The sequence below is a fragment of the Grus americana genome, chromosome 4 (assembly GCF_028858705.1).
Source record: "Grus americana isolate bGruAme1 chromosome 4, bGruAme1.mat, whole genome shotgun sequence".
NCBI classification, from domain to species: Eukaryota; Metazoa; Chordata; class Aves; order Gruiformes; family Gruidae; genus Grus; species Grus americana.
The window spans coordinates 32,629,649-32,653,370 of NC_072855.1; the positions used below are offsets into that span (position 1 = coordinate 32,629,649).

The 23,722-nt window shown below is 36.1% G+C and overlaps 1 long non-coding RNA gene across 1 annotated transcript in view; it reads left to right on the forward strand.

Annotated features, from left to right (window-relative positions):
• Positions 1-13,614, forward strand: part of LOC129206045 (uncharacterized) — a 51,784-nt gene extending 38,170 nt beyond the window's left edge. Inside the window, exons 2-3 of the long non-coding RNA XR_008576961.1 lie at positions 10,982-11,088; positions 13,368-13,614. This is a non-coding gene — a long non-coding RNA (uncharacterized LOC129206045). The remainder of the gene's footprint in view (positions 1-10,981; positions 11,089-13,367) is intronic.
• The last annotated feature ends 10,108 nt before the right edge of the window (positions 13,615-23,722 follow it).

Below are 23,722 nucleotides of genomic sequence, written 5' to 3' on the forward strand. Positions count from 1 at the left end.
AAATCCACATCATAAGCAGAAAACCTATGCTCTGCGTTAACAGAGGCAACAAAACTGTTTCTTCTGACTTCTTTTTCCACTCATAACTTCTGTCTTAACAAGATGAAAATCAGATGTGTAATTTCAAAGGCTCAACATAATTCTGAGATTCCTTTTTATAAAGCAAGCGTTGCAAACTTTCTGATTCCTGCAAAAGTGAGGATTTACAGCAGTCTGTGCATGATGCCCTTGAAGGCCCCTCAAGCCACCGTAAATGGCCTTGGACCACAAGCAATTGGTCTTACACATCAGAAGCCTTCTGGAGAAAGCTTGAAATAAATGGAAGAAGAACACTCAGGAAAAAAACCTCTAATTTTCTAACACAAACAACAAGCACATCGTTAGCTATGCCTCATGGTCAGGGAATTAGAAAAGAGGTGGCACACATCAGGAATCTCCAAAGATAATGCTTTTTTAGTAATAATATACCCAGGCCTGATATAGATTAACACAAGAGAGGTACACCCTGAGATTGCAAAAGCATTATGTGAAGGTAGTTTTTGAACTGGCACAGCAATTCAGTAGCCAGCAACTCAATTTTCAAGATATAATAGCTCAACTCTTTAGAGAAGTAGGCAATGCAAACTGTAGTAGTCTTCACTTCAAATGGGACATAGATAGAGAGTTGTGCCTTGGTATTGCTGGATGCAGATGAGATAAAGCCAAAAAAATCCCAAAAACTGAATAGAAATCAATAGACACAACATGTCCTAGAAGGTACCTGTCAAACATGTACTGGCTAGAGAATATTTGAAAGGGAAGTCAGTGGAAAAGCCTTCTTTTGTTCAATTCTTCAGGGAAACAACTTTCTTTTTTAAAATTAAAATTAGAAAATTGTGAAAGATAGAAGCATCCATTTTTATTTCCAGCCCCAAAGAATCCAGCGGGCCCAAATCTTAGTCAGCCAACTAGGTCTAAAGAAGCATAAGTTCCTGAACAAAATGTTAGCAATAATTTTATTCTTTCAAAATCTCTTCAGCTGAAGGGAAAAATAAAAGAAGTTGGGAAAAGCCAAGTAAGCCTGTAGACAAGATGAGTATCTTCCATTTTGTACTGTTTCTTTTCACATTGCAACTGTTTATTTGGGCTTTTCCTAAAACTTCCTTGTGTTAGCTGAAATAAACTATTCACTAAATTACTTGCCTGTTAACTTTTCACTTTTCTCTTTGTTTTTATTGGTTTCTTCAGATTGTAAGTATTGCTCCCTTAAGGCAGTACACTTCCCAGGGTTTATTTGAAAATATTGCTAGGAGTAGAATAAAATTTGCATTCAAAGTGTGTAGCTATCAGAAGCAGTATACAGGGTTTTTTAAAGCCCACAAACTGTTGCCACAGAAGACAGTGCTTTTGCATAGAGACAAGCATGCGAGATCTGCAGGTATCACATAAAAACATATTCTTACATGATATAAACTTGTTCTGTCCTCACTGAAAGCCAACTTTTAGCTTTAATGAAATTATTTTTACCTTGCATTACACTCTTTTTAGCTGGTCTTTGGAAGCAACAGTCATTGTGTCAGTCCTTCTGCTAAGGATTGGTGTATATCAATTATTTTTCCACCTCCCCATCTCACATACTTTCCTCCTCACTCTGCAATTCAAATAATGTCTATAATGTCTGCCAGTTGTTTAGCATCATGAGTACATTGCATTCTGTTCATCTGAATCAGAAACATCCTGTGACTAAACATATAATTTGAATTATGCAGCATTTAGTCTGCATAAGATTATTGTTGCATACCAAATACCCTCTGTACAAAATGTCTTTCCATTGTCCTTTTTGATAAACTGTGATTTATACAATCTAAAAAGGACAGAGATAATCTGATGGAGAAATAACATCACATGGAATAGAAGCCCAGGCATTGAACAGAATTTAACTCAACTGTTTACACACTTCACTGCAGAAAAATTAGCTGTATGAAGCATCAGACTGCACAGAAGTGTCAGGCTGCGCAGATGGCAAAAGAGGTATCCTTTAATGCATGATAGCAGGTTTTGTCTTACCTAGGATGCAAAGTAACCTTGTAATTCCTCCCACATTTTAATGACATTTCAGAAAGTATTTGTGAGTCGTTTGCTATAGCAAAGCAATAAAACTGGAGAAAGGCTGATTTTTCAGGAGAGACTGAAACTAATGGCTAATTTGAAACTTAGTAGCAGAGTTGTTAATTTGTTTGGCTATAATTGAAACCAACATTTAGATAGAAAAAAGAGTCAGATATGAAAAATCTCATACTGTTCTGCATGCAGACACCTGGTGTCCAGGATCCATCTTACACAGTACCAAACCAGCAGTTCCTGAAGGGAGACTAGAATGTGAAAGTATCCAAGGAGATGTGATGGCGTTCCCCATGGCAGGTGTTCTTCTGTGTTTTGGATAGTTTTTTCATTATATTCCTTCCCTTTCTTCTTTTCAGATTCTTACTGAGCATGGTCCCACGCCCTGCCGTTATCATTTCCAATACTCTGGAAACAAGCTGGCAGCACTTTCCTAGCACAAGTGAACGGCGGGCAACAATGCAACACGGTCCCTCAATGTATTTAGTAGAGATCCAGCTCCTACCAATTTTCCCTGCTTACAGCAATAGGAAATAGATGCCACAAACACATTAACCCACATTGCATTGCTGAATCTCAAGCTCATAGGATACTAACTTTAGAAGCAGATTATGGCTGATGCCACAGACCTGTCTTCTACTCTCTGAGATTTGTCTAAATTAGCTCACATATTGAAATGGTCTTCAGCTGCTTTCAGTCCTGGAGAATTAAAAAAACAAACAAACAAACAAACAAACAAACAAACCCCAAACACACACAACCCACAATTAAAAGGCACCTTTCTCCTTCCCCTTGCAAACTCCAATTTCTGGTAAAGCTGAGGTAGATCTTTATTCTCATTATAAGCATTTTGTGCTCTTTCTCAGGCACAGTTTGTTTTACAGTTCTAAATGAATATTGGTATCTGAACATTGCAATGTTACAACAATATTATCCTTCTGGTTGGATCAGGACATAGGCATTAAATGAAAAAATAACCAAATTAACTACTGTAAATATACATTTGAGGATCAAACACAATTGCTTACCCCTTTAAAGCTATCTCCATGGGAACAAAGTCCTGACTTTACAAACCAAGACACTTTCAGTGCCACATTCACAAATCCAATGTACTGCAGCAGAGAGGCACAGAGCCAGGATTTGCATGAGCTTCCCCAGTATTTCAAGGACATTCTTAATGTTCTAGAAGCTGCACAGGACCATCAGGACCATTAAGACCCTTTCTATGATCTCCTGCATTTAAATGAGAGCATCATTTGGCTGGGAACATTTACAATTATACTAATATAGAAGAGCTATTATGGCAGATCAAACGACTCTTACAGTACTCTGAGCATTATAGGAAAAATATTGGTGTGCTATTTTCTGGTCAGAAAGTAGCAAATGAAACTACTCTGGATTTAGATCACACAGCAAAGAGCAGAAATTAGCTGCACAATCATCAAGTGATTAATATATTCAGTTCTAACATGTTGAACAAAAGCTCTAGAAATATGTACAATAATAATAATTATGGAACACACAACCCATTTCCAAAATAAGCCCAGTACAATGCAATCTGATGCAATTGTGACTTGATAATCAAGAGAATAGTGCTACATATTATAATGCCTGCTTTATAGGCACTTCAATAGTTCTTTAACAAGATAACATATTCTAATGAAAGCAGAAAAAGTTATTATACTATTCTGGCTTCACAAAATCTTTGTGGTAAAAGTAAGGGGAGGAAAAAAAAGTAGAATAAAGCTAAACGTTTCAAAGGTCAGAATCGAATTTTCGGCATTCCAAAATGCCTGAGCAATTTACCTAACATTTAGCATGTATACCTATTCTTCCAAGTCGCATGAAGCACACAAATGTAGAGATTACATAAGGTAACTCTTGGACAGATCAATTTCATTGTATTTTTCTTAAATCATGGTATATGCAATCCAATTCAAGGCACAGGCAAAGCTGTCCTACCTTCTGGCCTACAATATTCTCAAGAATATTAAAGCAAGCAGCTTCGGTTCTCTGGCTGGATTTCAAAAATGGTTTGTTTTTCAGCCATGTTCCAGAAATATAAAATTTAAACAGAAAAGAACATTTCTGACTCTCTGCCCCTTCACAGTAATGAAGGGGCTTATTCCCATCAACAGTCAGTTAGACCTGGATACAGTGATCTAATAGTTCTCCCCTTTATTTTTTCCAGGTCCAAGGTTATGTTGTGTAAAAACAACATCAATTTTAGGAGCTATTTCACAGAAACAACAGCAATTTCAGTAGCTATTTCACTTCATAAGTCAAGCAGAAGAGGAGTTATTTTGCTATTGCCAGATGATTCATGAGAAATAGGAATCTGGAAATTGCCTAGAATTTGCCTGAAAATGAACTATTCACATAGCTGTAGTCACAGCTGCCAGTTCTTGATTCCCATCGTACCATCAGAATTTTAAAATCTATGATCTCTTCTGTCAGCCTCACTTTCCATAGCTCATAAAAGTGACTTTGTTTCCATAATTATGTTAAGAGTATTTCATACCCCAAAATATCAAAGAAATATCAACACACTGCATTTCTGCCCGTGATGCTTTCTTCCTTCCAGCTGCTACGTCTTCAGCTGGACTCTGCTGTGCACATTAACTCGTCTTTTCTCCCCAGCGATTGATTTGGTTTTGAGAGCAGCCACCGACTGCTGTCAGAGGCTCACTGCATGACTTCTGTAATCATTTTTAACTTGTTCCCACTCTCACCGAAGCAGAAGTCAAAACACCCATTGATTTTAATAGTTCAGTAGTGGATCCTTTACCTGCGAGGACTTCCTGTGAAACAACGGGAGGGGAGCAAATAAAAGAATGGAAGGATGATTTTGCATGGCACCTTGAACAATATCCCACATACACTTCTCACGTCTCTCCCTATCAGAGGAGGATAGCAGGGCCTCACGTTTTATTTTCACGTTCCTTAAAAATGTCCTGCTTGAGTTGAACAGATGTATCGCTGTATCATTGGAAAGTTCTGTGCCTTTGTTCTTGGATCTTGAGCACAGGTATCACTGGAGCAGAAAATCCACCTCATTTGTCCCAGCTTGGCAAAATCTGTTAGAAGACAGCATGATTTATTTTAGCTAATAATTTTACCAGTATCACTATAAATCATGAAAATCTTTGCATTGCATTGGAGGGGTGTTGTGCGAAGCTGTAGTTTTACATAGATATTAACTCTATCATTAGTGCCTTCATTTTACCCTGTTTGGCAAAATTTGTTAAACAAGTCGCAGAAAACTCATTTCCCAGGCAAGTAAAATACCTCATTTCCTCAGATTCTAAGTTCAATTTCACTACACAGTTTTCTGTATGTAACTTACTTTACGCTGCATTTTCCACATGTCTCAAAACCTCTGCATGAGGAGTTATAGTGTCAGGTGACTCACTGTTTTTCATTTAGTTTTTGTACAATATGTACATAATGTTATGCAATTAATATATTAAATACCACAAGAGCACTGGCAAATAAAGTTGATACAATTTATTTATGTCTTTAGTTAAATTTTCCATGTAGCACTGTCAATTTAATGTGACATTTTGAAAATCATAATGTGACTGGGAATTAGGGGTTGGTTGGTTGGTTGGTTTGTTTGTTTGTTTGTTTGTTTTTAATCTGCAGTTCACCAATTTTATCTTTTTCTCTGACTGGGCTGATTTTTTGCAGAAATTACTGTCACAAATAATAACTTGCTCTCATCTTTTTTGCCATCACCTTTCAAGAAAAGCAGATCTCTCTTTTAGATGATGAACAAAACTAGTATAGGTTGTACATTTACACCATAAAAATGCAATATGTTTTTGTGTTATTTTGGATCCAGTACATGACAAGACTTACAGAAGTTCTCAAAATCCATTTAAACTTCTAACCATTTCTTAGAGTACTTTAAGAAGTATTTTTAAAATACATTTACTTTTGAAAATCATTCATATGCTAAAGGACAGCATATTAGCTTTGATTAGTTATTCAAAGCAGTTCATACAGATTTAAAATTGAGCTTAACATAGCAACTAAAACTATCAACAAATTAATAAGATCTTCCTAGTTCTACCGTTTATCTGATTCTGGATAAGACATTCTATAAATTCACAACCATGTTTGCAAATCATTATCTGGTGATAAATCTCAGCAGCAATAGAAAATGAAACCTATTTAGTCAGATACTGTGAATTGAACCACAATCCAGGTAATCTATGGGCCTTAAAGGAGCTGAATTGTTGCCAACTTTCAGTAGTGCATTGCTTCATTATTCAAATGCCCCAAGCAAACCTATTCACTTATGATTTCTAATATGCTTTCACATCAGGGTGATTTTCCATTACTTCATTTCTCTAATAATACATGTTCATAGCTGCGGGTTAGTATTAAAGAGAGAGAGATTGACCTGAGGAGATCTGAGTTAAGTATTCTGCCCGGTAACCTTGTAGAAATCACGAATGAGGGATAGTTTCATGTTCTGAATAAAGTAATCTCTTTCTAATGGATTTTATACTGAATAATTTTCTTACTAGCTGTAAAGGTTTATATAGCCAATGTATAACCTACATCCTAAAACTGAAAGATTAGGAATAAATCTAACTAATAAAGCAATAGTTCAGAAAATAACACCTGGTTTAGGCTGCTATCAAGAAAGTATTTCTTAAAATAGAAGAAATAATTGATTAGCAGAAGTAAAGATTATATTAATCTATATCTAGATTGTAGTGTTACATCACAATATTTGAATGAAGGAAAATGTTTGCCTTTTTTTTTTTTTCACCTTTCTTGATTTCTGTTTGTGTGGCTCACTGCATTTATTCTATTATTAAAATGGAATTCATACATGCATATGTAACTCTTCACATGACTATCTTAATACATACTGTAATATCTTTAAAATTCCAGAATTTGGGAAAGGGAGTCATTATTTAAATCTTTGTCAAAGTGTTCTAAATGCAGGGGGAACAAAGGAACTGAGAAAACACTCTGTACCGCTGAAATTCCTTATGGGAAAATTTCAAGCACGTAGGAAGAAAAATATGTCACTGCATGATTTTATTTTATTGTGCACAGCTCAGGCTTACATACTGAACTTGACAGTTCCTAACATCTGAACATTCATTTATTGCACTCATTTTTGCTGTAATTTTGAAATAATCAGTCGCTAAACACTTTTTCATTTTATTTCCTTTTATTTGAATCGTGCAACATGTCCTTTACTTTGAAATAACTTATATGCAGTATTTCTACTGCTTTAAGTGAAATGCATAAATGGTTTGCAGAGGCTTTTTTCCTTCCCCTCCTGTTTCATGGAGGTGAGAGGAAAACTGAAGATTAAGTCTTTGTGTGTGATGGACTGCTAACCATTTTTCTAACAGTACTGGACACTCCAGTCTCGTCAATCAGGGTACAGCTAGGCAGCAAAGAGGAAAGCAGGGATATAGATGAGAAGAAAGGATCCATCCTACTAGGTTATAGCGAGCAAAGAAAGAGTAAGTGAGTCCAGAAAGTTGTGCAACCCAACTGCACCAAGTTTTTTGGTTTGGGCCAAATTTTAGGAGTGTCAGGGTAAGCAAGAATCTCACGTTCATTCACCTGCAATGAACATGATCACCTTGAAAACAACCAGCGAGGAAGGTATCTCACCTCCTTAACTGCCTGGTCCCAGTGTTTCACTTATCTCACAGTTACAAGGGTTATTTTTGTGCTAGCCCAAACTACATCATCCTTCATGTATTTATTTTTCTCTTTTTGTAATTGAGTGTAAGAAATGATGGATTAACAAATAAAGAAGACAACATAACTATATTTGCAATGACTCAGGTCTGTAAACTGAATATTTTCACTCTGTAGGCTCAGTATTTCCCTCTAGTCATTTAATCTATACACTCTGCAAAAACCCTGAACTTGACCTTCATTCTTTCCTCATCTTGGCATGCTCCCACCCTTCCCAGGAATACTGCTAAGTTCACACTGGTCGTGGAGTATCACCACCTTTGAATAAATGGTGAATGAAGTCATAGACTGATCTCTACTGCTGTAGGCATGGCTCCTAGTCTTGTATTAAAAAGGAGCATCTATAAGTGGTTCCAATAGAAGAATCAATGCAAGAGAAGAGGAAACAGATCCTCTTATACCCTTCTTGGCAACAATGTGAAGAACAGCACATAGGAGCTGAAGCAACAGGGCAAGGGAAAAAGTTGAGGCCTCAAAGGATACCAAAATTTCTGTGCTGTGCTACAGTATTCCACAGTGCTCAAAACCAGATCCTCCTTACTCCATACCAGCTTGCGTATTATACTTACGACTGGTGACTGAGCACCAATAAGAAAACCATGTCATAGGTTCACTGTTATACAGGAAGGCCACATAACTTAACAGTTCAAAAAAAACCCCATTTATTCAAGAGCCATTTAAGTACGATGATATTTCACTGTTTATCCTCTTTCACAATTCAATTGCACCAAAGGCTTCTGTATCTGTATTCACTTATTTATATGATGTACTATCATTATCACTTGAACAAAACTTTACCTGCTGGTAATCTTTCTCCTTCCAGCACGAGGTAGTTGAATTTTAAAAACAGACAGAAAGATTTAATATACCTCAATACTTAATCATCAACCAAATCGGCTGTTCTTCAGTGTGTATAATCACAGTAAACAAGCAGCTATCATCGTCACATATGAAATAGTATTTCATGCTGAAAATAGGAATTCTGAAAGTATTGAGTGAGCTTGGAATTTAACAAAAACTGATTATCAGATGAAGCCAAGAGCAATACAAAATATATTTTAGGATTTCCATACTCCATTTATCAGTGTTTATAACTTGTCAGTTACTTGGCGAAATGAGAGTTCACACTGAAAGTAAGAACTGTCACAACCTTAAACTGATAATCAGCATCTGCAGATGCTGTTTCAGAGTTGTCGTTTTTTTTTTTTTGTCCAGCTGTTTTCCCAGCTATCAACACATGCCAGCTACTATTTTCCTATGGATTTAAAATCCTTAGGAAGCCCCTATTCCTTTTGTGCCTTCAGATCTTGGTTGCCAGTTAGCTCATCATGAAATGCTTGCAATGATTTTGCTCTTATGATCTGGGTACCACACCTAGTGCCATCAAATAAATGCTTTGGGAGGAACTGGTGGCATGCTGCAAAGTCATCCTTGCATGTTACAGCATACTCATTACCCATCTTTCATTCTGGTTAGATTTAGTAATAACCCTCACCCTGATAATTTTTCTCTAATGAATGGATAAAATTAGGTCAGCGTTAAGGAATTGTCTTTCCCCATTCAAAGGCAGAGGCAAGTTAACTATTTAGGCAGCATTATTTAGTCTACGTTTTAAGGTCAAAAAATGTGAACAGCAAGAAGAACAAAGACAGAAGAGAAGATGGAATATATAGAAAAGAATTTAGAGGAGGTTGCTGAATGGTCATTCGTGAATGAAGAGAAATTTTAATTTGCATTTAAGATGCATTAGAATCCAAGGTAAAGCTCTGTTTCTCATAAGAAAGGAGTGCTATGGAGTTTGGCTTTTGTTTTGAAAAAATTAGAGATTTGGAAACAATTTTTGAAAAGCCAAATATGGTGCTATACTTCAAAGTAGTGAATGGGGGAAAAAACACCGATAGAAATCATTCTGATGAACTAAAAATAAAGTATATCAAAAGAAGGAGCAGACAATAAGATAAAATATATCTTCTTCAAAATGGTTTCTGCAAATGCAATTAGGTAATAAAAGAGAATGCAAGTTGTTTCCTACAATGGGTTGTCTTTTTTGAGCAAAGAGGATTTAATGCATTTAATGATCCAAGATACTACAGCACCAACTGTCTGAAAAATATCAAGAGGAAACATGAAAAATAGGATGTGAAACTACTGAGTATTTGAACAGTGAAAAGGTGAATAATAAACCAGAAGAATAACACTTTGGGAAAAAGAACAGATGATACAAAGGAAGGAGCTTACATTTTAAATGAGATTTTAATGTTCCTGTTGATAAATGCTGTTCCTGATAGCAATCTTGCTTTATAGTGATGTCATGCCAAGCTCTAGGCTGCAATACAAATATTTTGTATTGTTATTAAAATAATATAATGAATTTCATTAACAGCAATTATTTGGTTCAGCAGTCTGCTTCCAATCTTTAAAAACCATTTTATAAATTACTCAACACCACATACTTCATGCAAAAGTGTGCTGCAGCTAAACTCAAATGGTTAAAACCATGTACAAAATACACATAGAAATATGTATATATATAAAGTAAATGGTAAATATTAACTTCAGGAACAATAAAGTGTAATAAATGAGACTTAAGTCAAGCGATGCGAGCTGCTCTTAACTTTACAAATACTTTTCTTCCAGTCTGAAATGCTCCATACAAAAATGTAATTATTTTTGTTTTATTCTAATTTTTCTCTTCAGCTCATAAGCCTTGGAATATGATTGTTTTTAAAAATAAAGGGCTAGTTTATTTATCACCATCGAAGTCAATTGAGATGACAGCAAAAAACAAAGAAATAAATAATCTAAAATATGTTACACAATGAAAAACTCTTAAAGAAATATTCACTACAGTCTTCTTAAAAACTGGGCATATGATTCTTGATGTTTACTGTAGCCAGGATGTAAATAAAATATCTGTTATACATCTATTGTTAAGCATATATTAAAATATATTTTAAAGCAACCAGTTTTCTTGAGAAAATGTTAAGTTGCCAATTCCCATAGAAATAAATTTCTATACATTGCTATTCTGACAGCTAAGGCACAATTTTGGAGGTCAGTACATGAAACTCAAGAATATAAAGTGCAGATGCCAGTTATTTTGCCTTAACGAATGGTCTCCTACTTTATTTTACACTTTTAGAAAGCAACTTACCACAGGCTACTATCTGTAGCCCCTTCTTGTGGAGTTCTTAGAAGTCTGCAGAGAAGCAACCTCCTGGAAGGCTTGATAACAAAGGCCTGGAAAAGGTAAAAAACTTCCTGAAGTCAGTACACTTTGGATCAAGAAACAGGTTTTTGCTGCAACCTAGCCAAACAGTTTCAAGTATTTTATTTTATTTTATTTTATTTTATTTTATTTTATTTTATTACTTTCCCCTCTGTTTTTGAAACTGCACAGTTCTATGTGAAGGAAAAAGCAGCTATGCAACACATTTCTCCAAAGTTACACATACAGAGGTTAAGGCTGCAAGCAAAATCATAAACGTATTAAAATCCTTTTTCTCCCCTAACGTGACATAAAATGCAGTCACTCCCCACCTTTATCTGCAAAATGAAATATTCCTTTGGTCACCTTACGTTTCAAAATTGTTTTGAGAGAATAAAATACAAAACAAAGTTTATGTTGTACCATGTTACATATTTACCACTACAGATATCTTAGCCTTCCTTTCTAAATTGCATAGTCCTGCAGATTTTTCAAATAAAAATAAAGGATTTCAGCTTTCCGATTTAGGATTTGGAAGCCTTCCATGGCTATGTTCCTGTATCTTCCCACTGAGAAAATCAATTCCAAGTTCATAACAATGTATAAGAACCTGGTTCAAATGTATTTTCATTTCAAGTAACTCGTATCAGCTGTTTTAAGTCACAGCTTCCCCTCGCTCCTCCCTTGTCAGCACACAGAAGGCTTAAATGTATCCAAAACAATAAAAAATTTTGGCTTGTCTTGAAAGCATTACACATACCTACAGACAGAATTTTCCAACAGACAAACAGACAGACAAGTAAATAACAGGGGAAATGATAATATTTGAAATAGCGATACTTGGAAGGAGGCTGCAGGGGCAGGAGAAGAGGCTGTGCTTGGTGTGGAGGAGGCTGTGTGAGACACCTTTTGTATTCGAAGAGCTGCGACACGGTGAGGGCTCAACAACCTCCAGTTTGAGTTGCCCACGAGGAGTCCATCAAAGCCGCTGCTGCTCCAGCAGGCAGGGAGCGGCCAGACCTCCGTCCGCTCTCCACCGCTATCCCACACCTCGTTCTTCCACCTGGTCTAAAGTAGAGCAGAAAGGACGCCCACAATGAAAGCCAGAAGCGCTTTTTTTTGCCGTTAGAAATTTATGCTTGTCTCCTTGTGGTGGTTTTGTAGCTGTGGCTTTCTTTTAAACAGATCAAGTCTTTCTTCTGTAGCAAGAAGTTTCAGTAATTATAATAGAATCGGAATCATCTCTTCCCTGCAGACAAGGCAATTCACAGGCACAATTTCAAACTTACACTTACCAAATAAGCTCTGCCCAAAATAGTAACAAAATGGACTAAAGTACAAGGGAGAGGAATGCACCTAAGAAGTCACTGAGTTTGCCCAGACTCCCACTGAATAAATGACAAAATAAATGACTGAACAAATGACAAAATAAATGACTGAACGGATCTAAAGAACCACAAGAGGGAGAGGGACATTAAGAAGCTCCAGCAGGAAGACGATAAATTTAAACAGCAGAGTTTACATTTGCAGGAACTCGGGATCAGTTCTGAACTTCACAATGAAGTCACACAGAGGAAAACACACATGCAATTTCAGAAAAATTACAGAGGTAACATATATATTCCACACAAATGTCTGAAATTCTAAATTAAATTCCTATTTTTTGCTTGGAAAAATCTCTTTTTCTACTCCTGTCCATATCCACATGTGAATGTGCTAATAAACATCATTAGTAACATCTACTTTGATAACAGTACTGCTAGCAGCAGGATGGCAAATTGAACTACAAAAAAAAAAAAAAGTATTTTTCACTGCAGGTCTACATTTTTTAAAATTAATTAGATTTTAAAAGCAGGGCCTTTGCTAGTTTTGTGAGAAAAGAAAGAAACAAATATCAGTGAACTGTTGTGTTCCTACACAAGACCATTCCCTAAAGGGAAAGACACTACATCAAGTTTTCTCCTGAACTGGTGAGAGTCAATAAGAGTCAGGGATGACTTCAGTACGTAAGTAACCATAGAATAAAACTAAACTCAGAGTCACTCTTCTCTTGTCCTCCGTTGTCAAATGAAATTCACAGTCTACCAGACTGTAGCTACAAGATAAAGACAATTTTGTTTAAAACGAAACACAGTTCACTGGGGCTCTTCCTTCCCTTTGGAATCGAAGTAATTTATATTACAACTTAGGCGATAGTCTTAGACTGAAAAAACTGTTCCTATTAAATAAAATTCAAAATGAGCATAAAAAGTTAAATATCTTCAATCAATTGCTGCTGGTTTTGTCAGCTGATAATTTTTTTCCCTGTCTTATTTTTCAGAGTGCCTTATAGACTGAATTGTATAAAGGGCCCTGCAACCTGCAGTAACAGCACGTTACCCAGCAGCCAGGTTTACCTGCTAATTCCTCCATTTTTTAAGACTTCGTTTGGAGTGTTAAGTGAGCCCTGTTCTAACTTCTGCAAATGGTGATTAACTCAGAGCACTTGAAAGGACCACAAACTGTGTCTAAAAAGCTATTGGGAATTGGTTGGGTCAGGGAGTTTCAAATCCTAGTTCTTTCTCCTTTCTTTCTCCTCCACTCTGTCAGTTCCATTTTTATCCCTGTAGGAAGCTTCACCATCTCTTTGCTGTTACAAATGACCATTGGGATAATTAAGTTTACTTTATTTCATTAGAAACGTCCATGATCTGAAGCCTCTTTCATAGATTTATTCATTAAATAATAAGGTTTGTAGAAAGTGTTCCTTCTAAAAACTCACAGAAATAAATCCCAGTCGGAAGGTTGCTGCTTTGTAACTTTCAGATTTTTCAGGTGAATGAAGCAACTGAAAGGTTACAAAAGTGGTGCTGCTAATGCTAAGTGCCGATGACCAGACATATCAAGGATTTATTTTCTCTTTCAAAGAATTCCATGCAACTTTAACTGCTGACATATGTGTGGCAACACCGACAGGAAAAGAAGCAGAAAATTGAGGTAACTGATTATAGCCTATGAGTTCCTTTGCAGACATAACTTTTATGTATGTATTGGAAGCCATCATAAAACCTAGCATAGAGAATACTGGCAGAAGGGATACATTTAAAATTTTTCAGCAATTCACCCTTAAAAAATTGGCATGTACAAAAGTCTGAGTCAGTTCTGCCATGAAATCAATGGGTTTATCACTGGTGCAACTCAATATGTATCTTCTCTTCTACATTAACTTGATGAGTTTCCAAGTGCAGTTGTTAAAAGCTAAAGTGCGTTGAAGTATGCTGAAATTTGAAATGTCAACAGAAAGGCCATTCTGAATTCAACTTTGGATAATCAGTAACTCTGACCATGTTTTATACTGCAACAGATATTGAAAAGGGCATCACCAGACAATAGATGAGGCGCAGAGTAAATCCGAAAGACAGACTCAAGGAATGGCACTGGAAGTAAACTGTTCTTTTAGAAACTGGAGGCACCTTCCTTCCAGCTCCAGTCAGGCAGACTGCAAAGAACGAGGATACATTGCAACTGTCTGCACTTAATTTGCACATCCTAATCGAGAAGAATAAGTGCACTTCCTTACGGTGCTCAGTTCTGTCAGTCAGATGCTGGAAAGGACGCAGGGCATCAAGCTGTGTCCTTCTCTATCCTACACACAGGATGAGTATTCACCAATAGTTGTATAAAATTCCTCAAGTATGGAAACATCGTATTTGCTTTCCAAAAGAGTCCTTATGAATCCTATTCATTCATTTATTCTTGAAAGGAAAACAATTTTTTTTTTTTTAAAAAGATGCAAACATGGTGGTTTTGTTTACTAAACAAACCCACAACATGCATTTAAGCATAATCACTCCTATATTACATAGACATATCTTTGAAGAAAGTCCATATTGATGTGAATATGCACACACATAAAAGGTCTCAGTGAATACTGTTCCTCTACATGTCCTCATTAGGAGAGAATTTCTATAAATGCATGATTTAGTAGACTAGAATTTCCTTTTGAAAATTAAATTGTCTGTAATTGAATAATATTAGGAGAACAGGCCAACAGAAACTGTATTATTTTAATGACTATGCTACCAAGGAGTATATTACCATTATGTCCATTTAATTAGCATAGATGTTAATCACTTGGTAGAAGTTGAATAGGATTTAGGGATTTCTAATGTCATTAAATGTCAAAGATCTCAACATTACATACTATATCTAAGTGAATAAAATTTCTTCGCATAAGTGATATTTAGAAGTATTCCTTCTTTGGTTTTATGAATTAGTTAAAATAATGTTGCAAACAAATCTTAGTAATTTGATTGTTTATGCATAACATTTGCAACAGAAACAGTGGGGAGGGGAGACATGCCTCCTCATCATTTGCCAATAGCAAAAGGCTTTTCCAATTATTTTTAAAAAATGGCAAATGCTGTTGAAACTACCCTGGCTGCCCATTGATGATGATTGCCAGAATGAGCAATTCTGCCAATTGGGATTGACAATCTTGAGCAGAAAACAGGGATATCTTAAAAAAAAAAAAACAAAAACAAAAAAAAAAAAAAACCCCCACCACCACACCCTATGTGATTTTCATATACAAGTTTAGATCCTAGGATTGTTTCTGTTGTCCTTCAAACACAAACTCTGACAGCATATAGTATATTACCAGGACCTACATATTTCCAGTCAGGATTTTTATGAGACAATAACACTAAGGCAAGAAAGTATATGTTGAAATATTCACAAATGTGACCAGGTACTGTAGTTACCAGGAGTTTGCATCATTAATTAAAACATATACTTTGATGTAATTATATACATTAATGTACTCACATATAGCAATTAATATAACCACATTCTCAAAGTAAAAGCAAAACCCTACATTATATTCCATATCAATTGTTGCACCTTATATAGTCATTTATGTGTTTGCATTTTTTAAAAAGATACAGTAATATCACTTTTTTTTTTTTTACTTCATATTCACTTTATATAAATGTAAAGCAATAGAAAAAATGCAGTTGGAAAACAGTCTTTTACTTTTTGCATCAAGTATCATGGTTTCCTAGTTGCAAATTGGAAAATTCTTGCTTCTTGCTGTTATGTAGGTGCAAAATGAGACCATATGGATGCTCCACAATGAGGCAGATACCCACTAGTTATTTGTGCAAGAATGGACATGATACTCAGAACAGATATTAGTATGTACAGATGATGTTCTTATTGTGTGTAATTATCCCTAATTTGCTTAGACACATAAGCAATCTGCATTTATGACTTAAGAAGTGTATGCAAATAAATGTCTACATTTAAAACTCTAAAAATAACTGTTATCACTAAAAACACCTATATGAACAGAAGGAAACATCATTATAGGTTGTGAGTTTCAAATACTTGTTACAAGTGAAAACTTAAAGACAGCAACTATCTTCAAATTAGAAGAAAAAAAAGTGGAGTAAAACCTGTTGGGACTCGAAGTTCCCTGCAACATATTCCATTACGTTACTTTGCTTTTTATTATAAATTTAAATGCATTGCTTTTCTCCTCTGGCTCCAATTCTGCAGCAGTTTCTCATGCAGATTACCATTCATGGATCACGCGCTGAGTAAGGCTTTAGTATATGAGGTGGAACATGAAGACAATTTGTGTGAATGGCATTCATATAACAAAAATCTGCCCTTAAAAAAGTTACTGTATCATACGATCATACACAAAGCCTGTGATTAATTATCAATATAAATTCTCCTTCTCCCAGAACAAAAATGTTCTGTACTTCTCCAAAGCAAAGAGATCTTCAGTGAATGCGCAGAGACTAAATAAAATGAGCAGGTAAGTAGCAGTTTCATTGCAACGGGAGTTCAGTGACAGGTAATAGGAGCCAGATGGCTCTGCAACTTTCAGTCCAGAGGAGAACATCAGGAGGAGAGGTGAACAGAACCACTGGAGATGGAAGACAAGTTTGAGAAATGCTCTTGCGTCCAGTCAAAGAAAGAGAAAACATCAATAGGATTAAACATGCAAGTTACTGTGTCAAGCATCAAAATCAACACCTACCTCATCTAGGAGAAGGGTGTATGTGCATAAATGAATGGTACCGACTTCACACAGTCCCCTGAGGGAGAAGTTCAGCCCTGTTTGATTTGAAAGAACTCAGACAGACACAGAGGGTCAAGGAAATCCCTTCAGCCTCAGCCCAAGCAGTGGCCAGGCAGCAGAGCTGATCAGATCCAACTGGCAGATGCAGTCCTGCTCAAGAAGGGAATGGAGAAGTGAAGAGGTTCAGAGGACAGTTCAGAAACATCAGAGGCTAGCAAAGGGGGAACAAACACAAGGCACAGACATCTCCACTGGAGAACATCCAGCACTAAGAATGCCTGTGTGGAAACAGAAAAGAGATTGCATTGGTGGAAGACGCCTTTCTCAGGCAAATAGGCTTCTGGGTTTCCGAGTCCAAAGAAGAAAATATACCTACCAGGCAAGAAGGTACAGACCTCAAAAGGAACCAGCTTGGAAACAATGGTGAGAGGCCTGTAATTGTTTTCTCCATGTATATTAATGAAATAGGCAAGAGACAAATTTCAGACACAAAATACAGAGTTCTGGAAAAGACAACCAAGGTCTCTGCTAGCATCTCTGAAGTGTTCTTAGTAGCCACACATGTCCAGGAAGAGCGATGGAAATGCAGTTTCAGAACGTGTAAGGAGGATTATTCAATTTTTCAGGAACCGAAGGCACTTCTGATGTAAGGAAAGGACCTGATCTCAGCTGTAAGGAACCAGGGTGCTGATGATCAAAATAAACAGGGCTGAGGGTGAACTTTACATTGAGGAGTGAGGGAACGCTGACAGGCACAGAAGTACAAGGGTTTAAGATAACATTTGTAAAGATGAAGACACAAAAATTCTGTATTCTCAAGAGAAGGATAGGTCAGGGGATAGAAATAATCAAATATGGAAATAGGAAACAAACAGATTGCCATTTTAAAAGAGTGTCAAGAAATGTAACCGATCAATAGTATGTCTGCCACTTTGTAAATGTTGGAAGCCTAAGAACTAAGATGGAGAAATTGGAATGTGTGATCCAAATTAAGATATTAATATACCAGACATGTCGGAAGCTCATGGAAGTCAGACAATCAATGTAACAGTATGAGAGCAGAATACAAAATATACAGGAAAGACAGAGTAACCCAAACTATAGGAACAGTAATCCTCTGTCTTAAAGAAAGTTTAATATCAAATCAAATTAACAAATTAACCAACTGGTCGATTAACACAAAATCTGCATGGTGTACAATTCCAAGCCTAAATTTGAAAAATATGATTCAGGGATGATATCATCAATGAACCATCCATGTCACACACACACACTATATGCAATATGCTTAGAGATATCAGTGAGGCATCAAGGGAGGCAAATAAATTCCAACAGGTAATTTTCACTGTTCTGTAATCTGGACAAATATCATGTCAGGATACCATCATAACAGAGATAAAACTTGTAAATGTTATTGAGGATTGTATCAAAGAAGAGCTGGTTAGCGAGTCTTGACTTGGATCTACGTGATGTGTGGAATCTAGTTAAAAATCTCATAGCACTTTCAAATCTCTCATTCAGAAGTTCCAGCTTTGTAACAGTGATCACAAAATCTTATTATATGCAGCAGATTCTAGGAGCAAAGACCAAGTGTGCTAATCTTCAAAAAGGAAAACCATGGGAAATAAGGAACATTATAAAAATTAGGTTAAAGGGGAGTTAGGAGAAATAAATCCTTAGAAGGAGTGTAGAGACTACTGAAGGACAACCATGTGGAAGCACAGTGTGTGTGCACTCCACTTATTAGAAAACAGCTTCAGTAAAGGCTAAGTGATGGAGAATACCAGGATTATGAAAGCTATAGGATCATAGGATCATAGAATCATAGAGCCATAGACAGGTTTGGGCTGGAAGGGACCTCAAAGACCATCTAGTTCCAACCCCCCTGCCATGGGCAGGGACACCCTCCACTAGAGCAGGTTGCCCAAAGCCCCATCCAACCTGGCCTTGAACACTTCCAGGGATGAAGTACTGCAGTTGTATGCGAATGAAGATAACAGAAGATCATGAAGTGCAGCAGAGGAAATGTAAAAACATGGTGAGACTGGCTAAAAGAGAATTTAGGAAGTCACTATTCTAAAGGAATCAAAACTAATCCTTTCAATACATCACAAATAACAAACTAGACAGGGAATCTGTAGGGTCAGCTGGCAACCAGAGTATAAAAACACACTAAGAAAGCACAAAACCATTGTAGAAAAGCTAAATTAATTATTTACATCAACATTAACTGTGAAGGCTTTTAGGGAGAATCTGACACTGGTCCTTTTTACTTCCAGGGAAGGGTGGAAGCTGGAGAAGAGGAGAAAGACAGGAAAATCAGCAGAGCTCCGTTTAAAGCTGAAATAGCTGCGGAAGATGCTATGGTACAAATAGACAGAATGAACATTAACAAATCCCCAGAACTGAACCTAACTCAGGGATAAATGAACTGATTTACCAATGGCACTATGTAACCTCTCGCTTACAGACCTAGAAATTCCCACTCTGAAAACTGGCAGATTTGGGGAGAATATTAAGGAGAAGTATACATGCTCTTTCCTGTTCGTACTCTAGCTGCTTATGGCCTCTATTGGAAACAGAGTTCATCTCTAGAAACTGTGTTTTGAACCATGGCGGCAAGTTCCATGTCCACTGTTTGACCAGATTGAGGAACGTTAAATCTACTGCAAGAACTGACTGTGACAGTATCCTTCCCACAAACTGCAGTAAAAACCCTGATAAGGAATTAGAAGCCTGAGGAATGAATATCCAAACTTTTCCTTATTTAGAGATAATGAGCCTATTAAATGTTCAGCGTTTATCATTGTTAATGACCTATATGATGAAGAAATTGTAATGAAGTTTTCTTTCAACATTTCTGCTTTTGAACAACAGAGAGCAAGCAGAACAACTTGTTTTCCTGCCTTCAAGTTCAAGGTTAAAACTGCACAGCTTTCAGAAGCCGTATGTGATACCCTGACTATTCTCCATGTGATCTGATTACTTACCATTAAATATGATTTAAATAGCTCACTGGCTTGCAGATAACTGTTCCACAATATGACCTTTATTGTAGCAGTACTGGAGCTTAATGTTTTTACATCATTCATTAACTATCTTTCATTTTCCAGCGACTGGAACTCAGAAACATTGCTAAGTTGTATAGCTGAATAAATATATCTATTATTTCAGGAAAAAGTTGAGAACACTAGAATTTGAAAGAGGAAATATCGGAAATATATTGACATTAATGAAAAGAATTAATTGAGATAATGAAATTACTAATACAGATTTTGAAGAAAATAGGGGATTTAACAGAGAATACATATCCTGTTTCAGGATGTATTTAACTATTTAAATCTAATAAAGTATCTAAGATCAATTAGATGTTGTAACCACTCAAGTCCTACTGAGACACAGTATATTTTCTGTTACGCAGAAGTTAGTGAATGACAGAATTGAGTATACATAATTTTAAAGAGACAAGGGTGAAGTCAAGCAGAAATGCTCTAAAATCTCATTAGGAAAGTAAAACTGTCAGTGACTACAGTATTGTTCTGGAAGTGAATGGAAACAATACAAGATTATTTAAATATGCAGAGTGGAAGAGATCAATGAGGAAAGCAGCTGAACCATAAGGAGATGATGATAGAAATTTACACATAGGAACAAGGCTTAGAAGACAAATTAAATTAAATTAATTCCTGTACTCCATACTCACCAAGAAACTTAAAAGGGAAATACAAGAAATATAACATGATCTTCAATGAGAAGAAAGAAAGAAAGAAAGAAAGAAAGAAAGAAAGAAAGAAAGAAAGAAGAAAAAGCTGATATTTACCACAGCAGGAATCCATTTCCTCTTCTCTTCCCACTATTAAAATATTGAGAAATTCTCAAAGTAGGTGGGTTGCACATTGTTCCAATGACATGCTACATATTAATTCCAAGATCTTACATCTTCAGGTATTAGAAACCAAGTTTAATTGGATACAAATCTCAATCTCAGTTACCGATTGGAGGGATGAGGAATACAGGCGTAATACTCTCATGCAACTAAAATAGCGTTTCTAACCTGAATGAACGTAAAGCCAATTTAAAGTGCTATAGATTAAAAATACCACTACTGCCTCATCCCTTTTCTTTTCCTTTTCCTTTCAGTGTAAATAGAGCACTAAAACAGGTACCCATCCCATGGTTCATTTAATGATCCTTTTATATAGATTGCCAGTGACTTAAAGTGAGGTTTTTTCGAGCTGGCTACAGGTGGTAATCATCCTTATTAATAATGTGAGTTGTTTGGTAAAAGAATTTCTACATTGTTTCAAATGCCATGATTATATTAGATTAAGAACTACTTTAGATCTCATAGAAATAGTCTGAATTCAGCTACAAATCTAGAAAAAATTGCCTTAAAAGCATACTAAGACTAAATATGCTGTTTCATAAATACCAGCAAACAGCATTTCAGAAACTGAAACAAAGCAGGATAGTCGTCATCTTGGAAAAAATTACCAAGAGAATCTTGGTAGACCAAGAATATTGTTTTGTATAAACAGTAAACAGGGAACATCGCTGTAGTGTGCAAACTAGAATGCAAGTATGTAGCTATTTTATCTATTTTATTATTTCCATATACAGGTTTCCATGTATGCTATAGAGGGTGTTCCAAGCACCATCAATTTGATTGACTTTCACTTGCTAATAGGTAATACTATTAGACTACAGAATTTTAAATCCAAAATCACTGAGTCAAGCAACTTAAGCCTACATCTTCTTATATTAACATTTTATTAAAATACTACCTTATTCTTTCTAATTCAGATTCCTCATGGCAACAGAGGTCAGCAGAAGTAGGTTAGCACAGACTCAGTGGAAACAGAACACCAAAGCCTGTGAGAAAATTGTTATTTCTACTGATAGACTTCAGACTGAACAGTTCAGCAGCACAGAAAGAGGAAATGTCTAATTCAGGAACTTTTAAACAATTTAAGGGCTTTACAAAATCCAGACTCAAGCTTCTGACAGAAACTCAGAGATGGGTTCAGCTATAAGAGTCACTTCTTTCTCTCCTCTTCTTACACTTCCTCATACTCAGGTATGTTGGTTTTATTTAGGGGGTTTTTATTACTATTATTTTCTTTTTTTCAGAAACCATGCTGTGATGATAGATGGCTTTAGCAAATGTGTGTTTTAAGTTCTTTACTCTATCGTATATTTTCACTTCTTTTTCTTTAGCTGCACAGCAATATATACCAAGCTACTCATTACAACTTTGTAATCCCATTTTCTTCTACTTCCCCACTGGAATACTGATTTCTAAAAGAAGAATGTATTGTCCCTTGTCTTTTAAAACTTTCCAATTCTTCTCATTTTAGCTATTGATTATAAAACAACATTGGTCAAACAGCTAATCAAGGAAAGTAAGATTATGCATATTCATACTACATCTCAGTGAAGACAATAAATGAAACATAATTACAGAATCACTCAACAGATTTGATGTGATTACATCTCTTACAACACTATGTCTAAGGAGCAGCAATTATCCAGTTATGATTGCTGTAAGAACACAGGAGAAAGTATAAAAGACACAATATGTTCACTTTAAGGTAAGCACAGCTTTCTCACTAGCACACAGAGCAGAGAACAAAGCATCTGAAAAAAATGTGGACTGGCACAGCTCAACGCAGCAGTACATCTCAGCCAGCTATGTGGCAAACAGAATTTAACAGAAATCTGCCATATTAAAAAAGGAGTAGGAGTAGGTGTTCTAATCATCATGCCAATCTAGTTTGAATAGCACATTTAAGTAAATTATAAAAGCCACTGACAGTACTATGCAGTTTGTTTTTCAAATAAAAACTAGATATGTAATAACTGTGTGTCGTCTGCATTTGCAAGCAGTTCATAAACAGTAGAATTATACATCTACTTTAATGAAGATTCATTGTTCTTTTGGTCACAAAAATACATTGGTGGTTACACAACATCATCAAAGTGAGGAATGCTTTGATGTATTACGGCAGTATGATGCATTGCAGCAGTATGTCACTAAGGAGACAGGATTTGGACAACGCATCACGTTAAATACATCATCAAAGAACAATCTTTTTGATGATAAACTGCCAGCTGGCAGAAAGTGTGATCCAGTTAGGTTTCCTTTCAGAGACACTTCAGAACTGCTTGTTTTCTAAAGAAAAAAAAAAAGTGTAGGTGAGCAAGGAAGCTAACCAAGGCTAACTTAACAGCATTTTTTTGAAGTGGCTTCTTTCCATAAAGTGATGACTACTGAGATTATTATAAAGTAAAAAAGGTGAAAAAGTTTCATAGTTGATTATGGAGCCAGAAGAGGACCTCATTACCCTGCATAACTTATGCACTATTTACACATAGTATAAATTACTTCAGGAGTAGTAACAACCTAGCAGCTGCTTCTCCAGGTGTAGATTAGAGGAAAAGAGTAGTAGAGTTTTTGTTACCATATATAGATAACCTTCCAGTGTCTATGCCAAAACTTTACATGTGAATCTGATCAGATCTGCACACAACTTACGTATGGGAGCATTACCATGCTAATTTTGTTTAGTATATACAATCGTTCCTTGGTCTCTACACTCTTAAGA